This window comes from Argopecten irradians, chromosome 12 (assembly GCF_041381155.1).
Source record: "Argopecten irradians isolate NY chromosome 12, Ai_NY, whole genome shotgun sequence".
NCBI lineage: Eukaryota > Metazoa > Mollusca > Bivalvia > Pectinida > Pectinidae > Argopecten > Argopecten irradians.
The window spans coordinates 4,480,101-4,491,015 of record NC_091145.1 but is presented as its reverse complement, the minus strand read 5'-3'; positions in this window follow the sequence as shown (position 1 = coordinate 4,491,015).

The window sequence follows — 10,915 nt, the reverse complement described above, 5'->3', positions numbered from 1 at the left end:
CACAATGACAGGTGTTGCGTCTAATGTTAAAAGATTATGCCATCGCTTATGTAAGTAAAATTGTCTATACATTGTGACGCAATCCGCTTGTCTTTAAAGCCACGTCCCTTTAATTTATCCACACTGTATGTCCGGCTTGTACCAATGTTTATCCTACTATCGCAATGTGACGTGAACTTAACCAGACTAAAAGGAGTCTGGATTGTCCAGGAATAAATAAGGCGCCACGTAATGACCTCTTATAGGGTTCCCAATGGGGTCACCAGATATTTTCTCCGTTGTTGAATATTCAATGATGATAGCCTCATGTCGACGCCTTGCGTCAGTACCATTATTTTGTTCACATTTTTTATCATATTTTATCATTAATGAAATATATATCAGTTATTAGAATAAATTGTTGTTTCTAAATTATCCCGCTGTTTTATCATAGTTTAGTATCTCTGACAGATAACAAGATTAAAAGATCAAACGAATGTCACAAGTTCAAACCGACCCTTTATTTATTTTATCTATAAAGGTCCACTGTTGATATTCACTATATATAGTATAATACACTATAACTACATGAGGTGTTCTCGTACCATTCATTCAGAGGTCAGATTTGGGGTTATCTCCCCTTGATAAACCGTTATTACGTCATGTTATGAAGCACGCGCAGTTTCCAGTGTACACTGTCGGTGTATTCTTGTGTTAAGTACAAACGATAGCGATAGATAACAGGACTTATATTGAGTAAGTACATATAGGTATATTCCATATATACAGGTAAACAAACGGACGTGGGAATACAGCGCCACAGACTCATTAGAGGCGCATGTTCTCTCGTGGGGGAAGTTGCCAGATACTGACAGCTGTAGATCGATGATTTTTTACGGATACTACGGGTTTCCTTCACCACCTATACATGACTCGTCATTAAATCGCCCTGTCTATTGATATGGTGAAAAACAAAATAGTTAAAATAGTTACACAATCTAGAAACGAACATTTGGAAATGGGCCCAATGTTTTATTTGAAGGAAAAAATTGCAATTGTTATGGAAAGTAAACAACACTTATTTACTTTTAATGATATTTGCATTTCCTTGCTTCATAGAGATATTGTATAGTCTCAGTATGCTCGTGTTTCACAATTCAGACGTTGAGTTGCTCAGGGTGGCGTCCTAAGACCAATGTTATTCTATCAATACATACATATAAGATGGTGTTTCCATCTTCACTAACATTAATTTTACACACATACGAAGTCTACGGAATTGTGTTCAATGTGTTGAGCAATGAAAAATAACTAAATGGTATGTAAACAGTTTTAAAATGAACGTTAACCTGCACCAAAAAGAAACTTGTTCTTACAATTACCTATATTTTCAGACGCGTGCACCCAAAGATGTTGTGGGGCTATACGTGACCCTCATCCTCAGAAGTGAGGTGTTGCCAACTCTCCCCGAAGGTGGTGTGGGACGTTACGTGACAACCGTCCTCAGAAGTGAGATATTGTCAACTCGCCCCGAAGATGTTGTGGGACGTTACGTGACACTCGTCTTCAGACCTTCACAGAAGTGAGGTGTTGTCAACTCGCCCCGGAGATGTTGTGGAACGTTACGTGACACTCGTCCTCAGAACTTCACAGAAGTGAGGCGTTGTCAACTCGCCCCGAAGATGTTGTTGAACGTTACGTGACACTCGTCCTCAGAACTTCCCAGAAGTGAGGTGTTGTCAACTCGCCCTGAAGATGTTGTGGGACGTTACGTGACACTCGTCCTCAGAACTTCACAGAAGTGAGGCGTTGTCAACTCGCCCCGAAGATGATGTGGGACGTTACGTGACACTCGTCCTCAGAAGTGAGGTGTTATCAACTCGCCCCGAAGATGATGTGGGACGTTACGTGACACTCTTCCTTAGAAGTGAGGTGTTATCAACTCGCCCCGAAGATGATGTGGGACGTTACGTGACACTCGTCCTCAGAAGTGAGGTATTGTCAACTCGCCCCGAAGATGACCCTAGCCTTTGCAGTCTCGTAGGCTACAAACTAAAACTGTTTGCCAATATATGTTATAAGACCTTATGCCGAGATTACCTAAGATATAAAAACAAACTCACTGTCTCAAAACATTGTCTTGATAACCGTATTTGTTGACAATTCATTACAGAGAAGTGACGTCATTCGGGTCACGTCTCGTCTGGGAATTTAGACGTAAACACGCCGTCAATAATAACAGCGACAGTAAAACACATGCCTCGGGTCATTCTGACCACTGTCCATCACTGGTCACAAGCTATATATACTTAGTAACACCACTGACCACGGCCCGCTAGTCTGTCTCTGAACAAGTACAGATAAGCTGTGTCTATAGCCAAGATTGCGGTACCTCCATAAAATGTTTATGGTTTTAATTTAACGTTGTGTTCCATTTAAGTCTTCAATTTATTTGTCATCTTTGTTGACTTTATTGTCTACAAAAATGGACTTCTTATAGGACATCGGATTCGATTACCTAGCCATTCGGGACACAAAAAAAGTGATCAAAATAAAGTATAATTTTCTAGTTTACGTTTTCATGTTTCTTTCATAAAGTGTTTTTGTATGTGGGTTGGAACTTTGATATTAGTTCGTGAGCACTAAAATTACTGCAAGACCTATACAGCTGTACATGTATATGACTCTTTTGTATGGCACCCTAGCTACTCGTCATCGAGATTTCAATACCTCGCCAAAGTTCGAAATAAACAACTCAAATCCCCATGCGTTCGCACCAAGGACCAAAAATAATAATTATGAATTATAGACAATTACATGTAATATGAAACTAAAAATGTTTTCGTATGGACTATATTCAAACAGACATTTGCTGCAGGTTTTCAGTCTACACGTAAATGGAAATAATTATCTACAGCCAAACATTCTACACAAGTAAATTAATAGAACAGACACGCAAACAAATACACGAAGACAGTTTTCTTCAAGGAATCTCCTATAATGGGACATATTGATTTTCTCACTCAACGCAAACATTTCATTCCAAAGAGTTTTTAAAGGGTATGTTTGGAAGTGGAAGTCGGCAATTTTAATTCTTTAATGATTGATCTCCGAACGGAAATAAAAACTGTATTTCCTCGCTCTAATCAACGTCTTAAATAATGTTCAATGTGTTGATGATATAAACAGCAAGGAAGGACGTTCTACAGTATGTATATGTGTTAATCAAGTATTCATAACTACAAAGATGTCTTTGCCTTGTCATTTCATAACATAACTGGTGAAATCATTTTACGAGAACATTAAAATTTGTATATATATCGGGAAACCCCCAGTTCTAATGCAAATTAGATCAGTCGGTTTTACTGTGATATGTCAGAAAATCCCATGGTGGTGAAATGCGTGTGAAATATTCAAACTCACTCGCTGTCCGCCATTACACATTGTGGTCGAATATCTTGTATGCCGAACCCAGTCCCTTGCTCGTAGAGTAATGCTACTTTTGTCTAGAACAGCTCAAATCGCTCTGACAGAAGTGTGTTTACCTTATTGGGTGAATTGTCTTGCCTAAAAATCATTATATCACCTCCACAGTGGTTATGTAGTTCATTTGTTTAACGTGCGTGACTTTGGCTCGGATATTGGTACAGCGTACATATTGTACCTGCTTAATCGTATTGATCAACGATTTGTAATTACAACGGTATCAATTAAAATACTAAACAATGACGTGGAATTTGTCAATATCTTATGTTATATGTTTCATAAGAAATGTAGAACAATACATTTATGCCATATTTTGCTTCTTGGTTATGTAAAAGAATTAGCGTGAGTGAATTGTCCCTTTAATTCCACTACATAACTGGTGAAATATGTAAACGAGAGAAAAAAACCTACAGGAAAAATGTAGCACATATATAAGAGAAATACCACTCGACTCGATCGCAGCTCAATATGACTCGCATGATATGGTAAATACTTATTGCCAATGACTCGTGTGACACAGGGATATGACTTAATACTATCCTTTCCTAACGACTCACGTGACACAGGGATATGACTCAATTGTGCCTTTGCAAATGACTCACATGACACAGGGATATGACTCAATCGTACCAAATGCCAAATGACTCAAATGACATAGGGAAATGACTCAATCGTACTCAATGCAAATGATTCACATTACACAGGGATATGACTCAATCGTAACATTTTTTCGACGAATCACATGACAAAGGAATACGACTCAGTCGTACCATTTACTAACAACTCGCATGACACAGGGATATGACTCAATCTTATCCAATGTCAAATGATTCACATTACACAGGGATATGACTCAATCGTAACATTTATCAACGAATCACAAGACAAAGGGATATGACTCAGCGGTACCATTTAATAAAGTTCAACTCACATGACACAGGGATATGACTCAATCGTTCCCTTTACCAACGACTCACGACGTGGCACAACAACTCACTCGGCCTACTCACATGACACGACTCACATTACACAGGAATATGACTCGGTCGTACCGAATGCGACTCACATAAAACATGGGATTCGATATCTAGCACCAAATATCAACGTTATCATAACACAGGTAGAATTAAATGTGTGAATTAAATAGTTGTGAACATCGTTAATCAAGATCCAGGTTCGACTACCACTGGGACGTTCGGCAGGAACATGCTGCTTTTCTTTTCTTTTTGGGAATTATATGAACCAATATATGAAGCGTGTGAGTTTGTCATGTCTATATAACATAAATATCGATACAAGTGTACAATATGGAGGGTATCATGTCCCTGCGAGAAAGAGGACACCTCGTTCCCGGCTCAATTCGACACGTTCACAAGTGAACGACCGAGAGGTAACGAGGAGTTCAGTTATAATGTCTCGTGTGTATCTGCATCGCCGTGAAGAAGGGTGATTGTCTGGCCCAGAATTTCTATAGCAGTCACGGGGTTACGATCAGGTGTCCTTAATCATGACACTGGAAATGTTGACCGATATCTTTAAAGCGTTCACTAAAACCAGTTTCATCTGGTTCATATGACTGACTGAAATTTGTAGTCCTCAAATTCATATGGAACATATATAGATCATACGAAGTTTTGGGAAGTTTTCTTCAAAATATTACACGAGATATTTCAGACCTTGAGAGAGACAAGTAAATGAGATAATATTAGAAAGTTGATCATTATAAATTAGTTCTTCATACATGTATGTTTTAGTTAAAGTACGGAGAAAAAAATCGTCTTCCTTTTTGCCACAATGAGTTTTCACTATGCTATTGGATTTAGATTCAATGACCAGTTCTGCATGCAATGTTACATTTGAAGGTACATGTATGAATTGTAGACTACATTGTTATTTTTGTCCCCCTATATCTTTCCTTAAAATGAATGCTAAAAACTAGGCTATGATTACTTGTGTACTATATCGCTGAGAACGTTATATGATACATACAGTACCGTATCCACGTGTCACAGCCATCACGTGTCGATATGTATTATCACCCTTGGTGGAACTCTTTTGTATTAAAAGTTGAGAAAAGTTTTGGAAAATGGCGATGGCTGCTTTTTACTCTCACCGGCCGCGAAGAAAAAGTCTTATCTGCAACTGCAATCGATATGTGATGAATGAATTGTTCTACATGCATTACATTTATGTAGTTCTGCATGCAGCATCATTGAAAGGTTATGTCAATTCAATTTGATAATGGATTAATGATCAATGACAGTTGATTCTTGAATTTCAAAAAGAAAATCAATTCATATTTATGGAGAATTTCGTTTTATTGGCAAAACATCCAACGATTAATGTCATGACCCATAAATGAAGGAACTGTGATAGTTGTCAAACACTTTTCCGACTCAATGCTCTTCAGTTGGTAGCACCAAACGAAAAAAAAATCATAAGATCTCCTTTCCCCAAAACGACCTTGCAAAGTCTGAATGATCGGATGAAGTTCGATTCCTGGCATGGAAGTGAAAAGATTAGAAGTCATCTGGTCGATGAGTTTGCCCTGGGCACTCCGGTTTCCTATCATTATATCATATACACTGTAATTATATACATTTGTTACATTTTACAAGAAGAATCCTCATCCTAAACCCGTTATGTGAAAGGATCCAGAAAAAAACGCTATGTCGAAAATTCCAACCAGGAATATAACCCGGATCCTCTGAGATTATCATCAGAATTGGTAGAATTATACAAATATCTTTTAAAGTAGTGAAGTTTTTTCCGGCTATCCTCTATACCGTAAATACACTAGTTGAGTAATTTACATGTCACAACTGACGTAGTGCATACAACACCGCAAACCACTCGGTCCAGTAAAACATAAACAAAACAGCACATTTTTCATCTTAAGCGGGCCTGAAATTTGACGTGTTACGATGCTATTGATCACATAGGTGATCCATGGTTTACTCTTGAGTCTCTTCCTAATAACTAGATGGATATACGGTAATTCTTGTGGTTTTGACTAGAAAATATGTTCAGTACAATTTATATCGTCAACCAAGTAATTTATATTGTCAGGGCTAGTTTATGTTATAATGATTCATAGGAGCTTTACGGTAATTAGAAAATAATAACTGGGTGATTAATGGTAATTTTGCACCTGTGTGACAGTGTCTCGACCTTATAGTGTATAACGGTTACTGATTCAATAGCAGCAACAGTTGCATATGGCCATGTAGCCTACATAATACATATATATATATATATATGTTTATTAGTATATCCCTGCCTGCATTGTTAGTAACGCATACTTTAGCTGTAAAATGTATATCGATTTATTTGCTTTATCGGAAACTTATTGTATTCAGCATATAATGTCAGACATTCAGTCTCGGCAGCCGACGGATACCCACGACCAAGGACGTGATCCGTTTACACTTCACTAGTCATCCAAGGCGGAATTTAATGATGCAAATGTAGGTCAGTAGGTCGCTTATAGCAACTACATTGTAGCATGAGTACTCGATGAAAACCGTCGGTAATTTCCGTCAGTCCTCGTGGATTTACGTAATATTCCAAAGGTTTGAAATTGACCAGTTATACTAGTAGATATATTTATGATAGTCGATATACCTCACCTGCAATTGTATACAGTTAACGCTGATACAAGTAAAATATGTTTACATCAAATACCTTACCGAAGTTGACATTATTTCTAAATTTGGCGTAGAAGCTTCCGACGGTTATTCTTATTGAGCACCTGGTCCAATATTTACCGCGATGTTTCAGTACATTAGCAAGCTCTAAATGTTGACCATCTTTAAAGATTTTGGTCAGGATCATTATTTATGAAATTGACGAACTTTTTTTCGGGTAGCACCTTTTGGCACGCATTATTAGATGATGCACAACAGATGGCTCTACTTATGTTATTAGCTATTTCGGTTTGTCTTTGTTCAGCATTATTACTGAGTAATAGAGACCCTCGTAAACAACTTATTCATATATATGTCTGTGTGTTATTTATACAAGTGCAAAAGCCTGTCACATAGGACGCGTGTTGTCGTGTGTAAGAATTGAGTTGTCCTTTTAAACCCGGTCTCTATAGTGTGCGTGTACAGCTAAGTCGATACAGCACAAAGGCTGCAGTCGATCGGTACCCCCGTCGATCAATATCCTTATCTTTCTAGTATGTGCAGCCGGCGGACTGGCAGGAAAATGAGTCAGTCTCCGACACATGTACATTGCAATGCAAGACTCCAGCAGATCATCTATGGGTAGCTTTGTCTTATATCGTGAAAATATTCAAAGTGAACCTGGCTTGTCCGTTATTTCTCTCTCGCCTGTATCGATCCGAGCCGCACTTTATATTTGAAGATGGTGCACCAAAGTACCAAACCGAGCACTGCGTCAAGCTTATTGCCTTTTTGTGAACAAGAAATTTCTTTTATTGTCTTTTTCAGACGGTTTTCGGCAATTTCTGAAAAAACCCCAAAGCGTATCATTATATATGAAATCATGTGCGATACTTTGGCAATCCAAATATGAGACAGTCTCGACGATGATGCCCTTTAAAGTGTACGAAGAGTCTCAGTGACCAGTCCAAAGGAACTAATACAAACTATGGAATAGCATTTGTTATGCTTTATATAATACTAATAGACATACGGTCTACACGTGTTCTAGGAGTCGGACACGAAGAGACGTATAGTGGCACAAACACCATGTTGTAGCAGACTTTGTCGATGGACTTCACGTTTTTCCATCATCTTCCTAATATCTGACTAGATGTATCGTACATATAATTCCTATTATTCGTTTTTTTCTATACCAATGTCACATAACTACGGTAGTCCACAGGGGCTTGACGTTCTGTCAATAGTATATATAGCATAAAGATATATAGATATCCCCTATATACTATACATGTATATAAACACAATATCTCAAGCACCTGTGAGTAATCGCGGGCGATACATCCATCTCGGGATTTCGTGTTTATAAGTTCTTATGTGGGAAAATTGCAAGTCAGTTTTTTCCGGGTACTCCGATTTTCCTCCACCTAAAGGCGCACCATGAATGATAGAGTGAAAAGCTCCTAGTACCTCACAATCCCATCCCCAAGCTCCATCTGTCCTAACATCACGTATTTACCCCCTCTCCCATAACTCGAAATGTACATATCCCGATCACCGCTGTAGTTCCCCCTCCGGCTCAGCTTCACATGCAGTGAGTCATGACCATTGCTCTGTCAGAAAAAAAAATCACGAAACTTTCCCCTTTATCAGCGTTAGTCAATTCTGTAGACCTTTAGGGGGGGGGAGAGGGAGGGTGATGATGGTGGCGGTTGGTGGTGATGATTGGGATGAGGGGGGTGATCGAGGGGGGAACGCGGTTTAGGTATGTAGTACAAGCAATACACGAACCCAGCTGGGTAAACCAAGGTTAAATATCTGTTCGTATTTTCATTAAATAGGCCAGATTTTTGTTTCTAGAGAACTGGTTATAATATATATTGCTAAGTAGTTTTTGATATAAGTCTGCATTTAAATTTCATCTGAATTTAGATTTTGAAGGCATCACTTTTCCAAGGTTTGTGACATCACATATAGTGAAGGAGTGTTTTGAGGTTTTGACAGTCCGATGATTTAAGTCTTCGATTTTATCTATTAACCATATTACAAAGAGGAACCGTTAGATTGTTGATCTTGTAACGGAAATTCATTTGAAATTTTTCTTATATTTTACAAAGACCCCGCTTGGATGTTTAAATTCCCATTGTTAGATGACTACTAGCCTACACACACGCTGTACTAAAATACTTGGAATACTTGTTCGACTGAGCGAACGGGGTCATATGATCGGGCGCTCCGTCTATTGTGCAATTTCAAATATGTAAACTTATACGTGACAAATTCTTATCTGATCTAATCCGCTATTGGACTTCTACTACAGCGTGCGTGAGCGCGCAAAGTGCACGCCGTCCGTGCTCATGCATATTCATTAATGTAACATGCATGGCATTTACATTAGAATATATGCACATATAGTACATGCCTATCACATCATGTGTACAATATTCTTAACAAACGAATGTTCACAGCTGACCTATATTGAAGTACTACAATCGACGTGAAAAAAAAATACGAACAGTATGGCCTATATTTATTAATCTTATACGTGAAATCTACAAAGAACGACACATGTCATTTTAATTAATTAGTTATTGATTTTTAATTTTAATTGATTTTTTTTTTCATTTTAATATACGCTCATGTGATCATGATATCAGTATTTCCATAAAAACTGGGTTAGTATCAACCCCTGGAATATAGAAAATGCGTTTGTTCATGATTACTGATTACATTAATATCAATTATTTTATTATTACCTCATTAATTATCATATCGGTTGGTTCATAAGTCAGTTGCATGTATTAAGGATAAGTTCGTAACCGCAATTTTATTTCTTCACATCTTAAAAATATATGAGGTACTATCGTAAATAGTCATTCTGCCATTTACTATCTGTTTTATTATTATTATTATTTCTAGTTCTTTCCTTTCTTTATCTTTCCGTTGCTCTTTCGTTCTTTCCTTATAGTTCGTGCTTGGAAATATCGTAAATTTATTTGTACTATTTTTTTCTGTCTTTTTATATTTCGTTCTTTAGGTTTCTTTCTGTTCTTTCTCTTTCCGTCCTTCGTTCGTTTTTGGTACCTGTAATGACATTATTTCCCATAACATTATGGTAAAGGTTTACCATGTCTGAGCTACACAATCTAGGCTTCGTCTATGTTTATTCTTGAGATCTATGGGTATTACACCATCCATGAATGAAATCTGCTGAGTCTACTAACTGATAATACACACACTTCACTGCTAATACACGGTACATAGGTATACAGGTAAATAGATATAAGATCCGCGTCGTTTTGACTGACTCACTGGAATCTTAAACATTTAAACAAACCTGGTCGAGGTCGCAACACTCGCACACCTAAATGTTAAGTACATGACCGTATGCCAGCTAAGACCATCCCTGAAATCATGAATGAACTAAGTTCATCTCAGCCAAGTGAATAATGATCACTCATCATTCAAATAATCATCATCAACTCACCGAAATGTTGAATTTTATGAAAAATACTTTTCTACCATTATTTTACATATTCGATTTCTTCGAAGGAGATCTCTTTTAGTTCGACACCTGTTTACTTTCTTATTAAATTGGTCTTTTTATCGGAAAACGATTTATTCTTAAATTAAAACCTAGGGGATAATTTTCTCTTTTACTACACTGTACATATGATTAGTACTATGAAACAGTGAGTTCATACACGTTTATTCACTCTCGAAATAACTAGAAGCTATTTATAAAGACAGTCACTTTTACCAATATGTGAGCATGAATGTTTAAAAAACCCGAGGTTCTCAAAATGCATCAGACATGTTTGAAT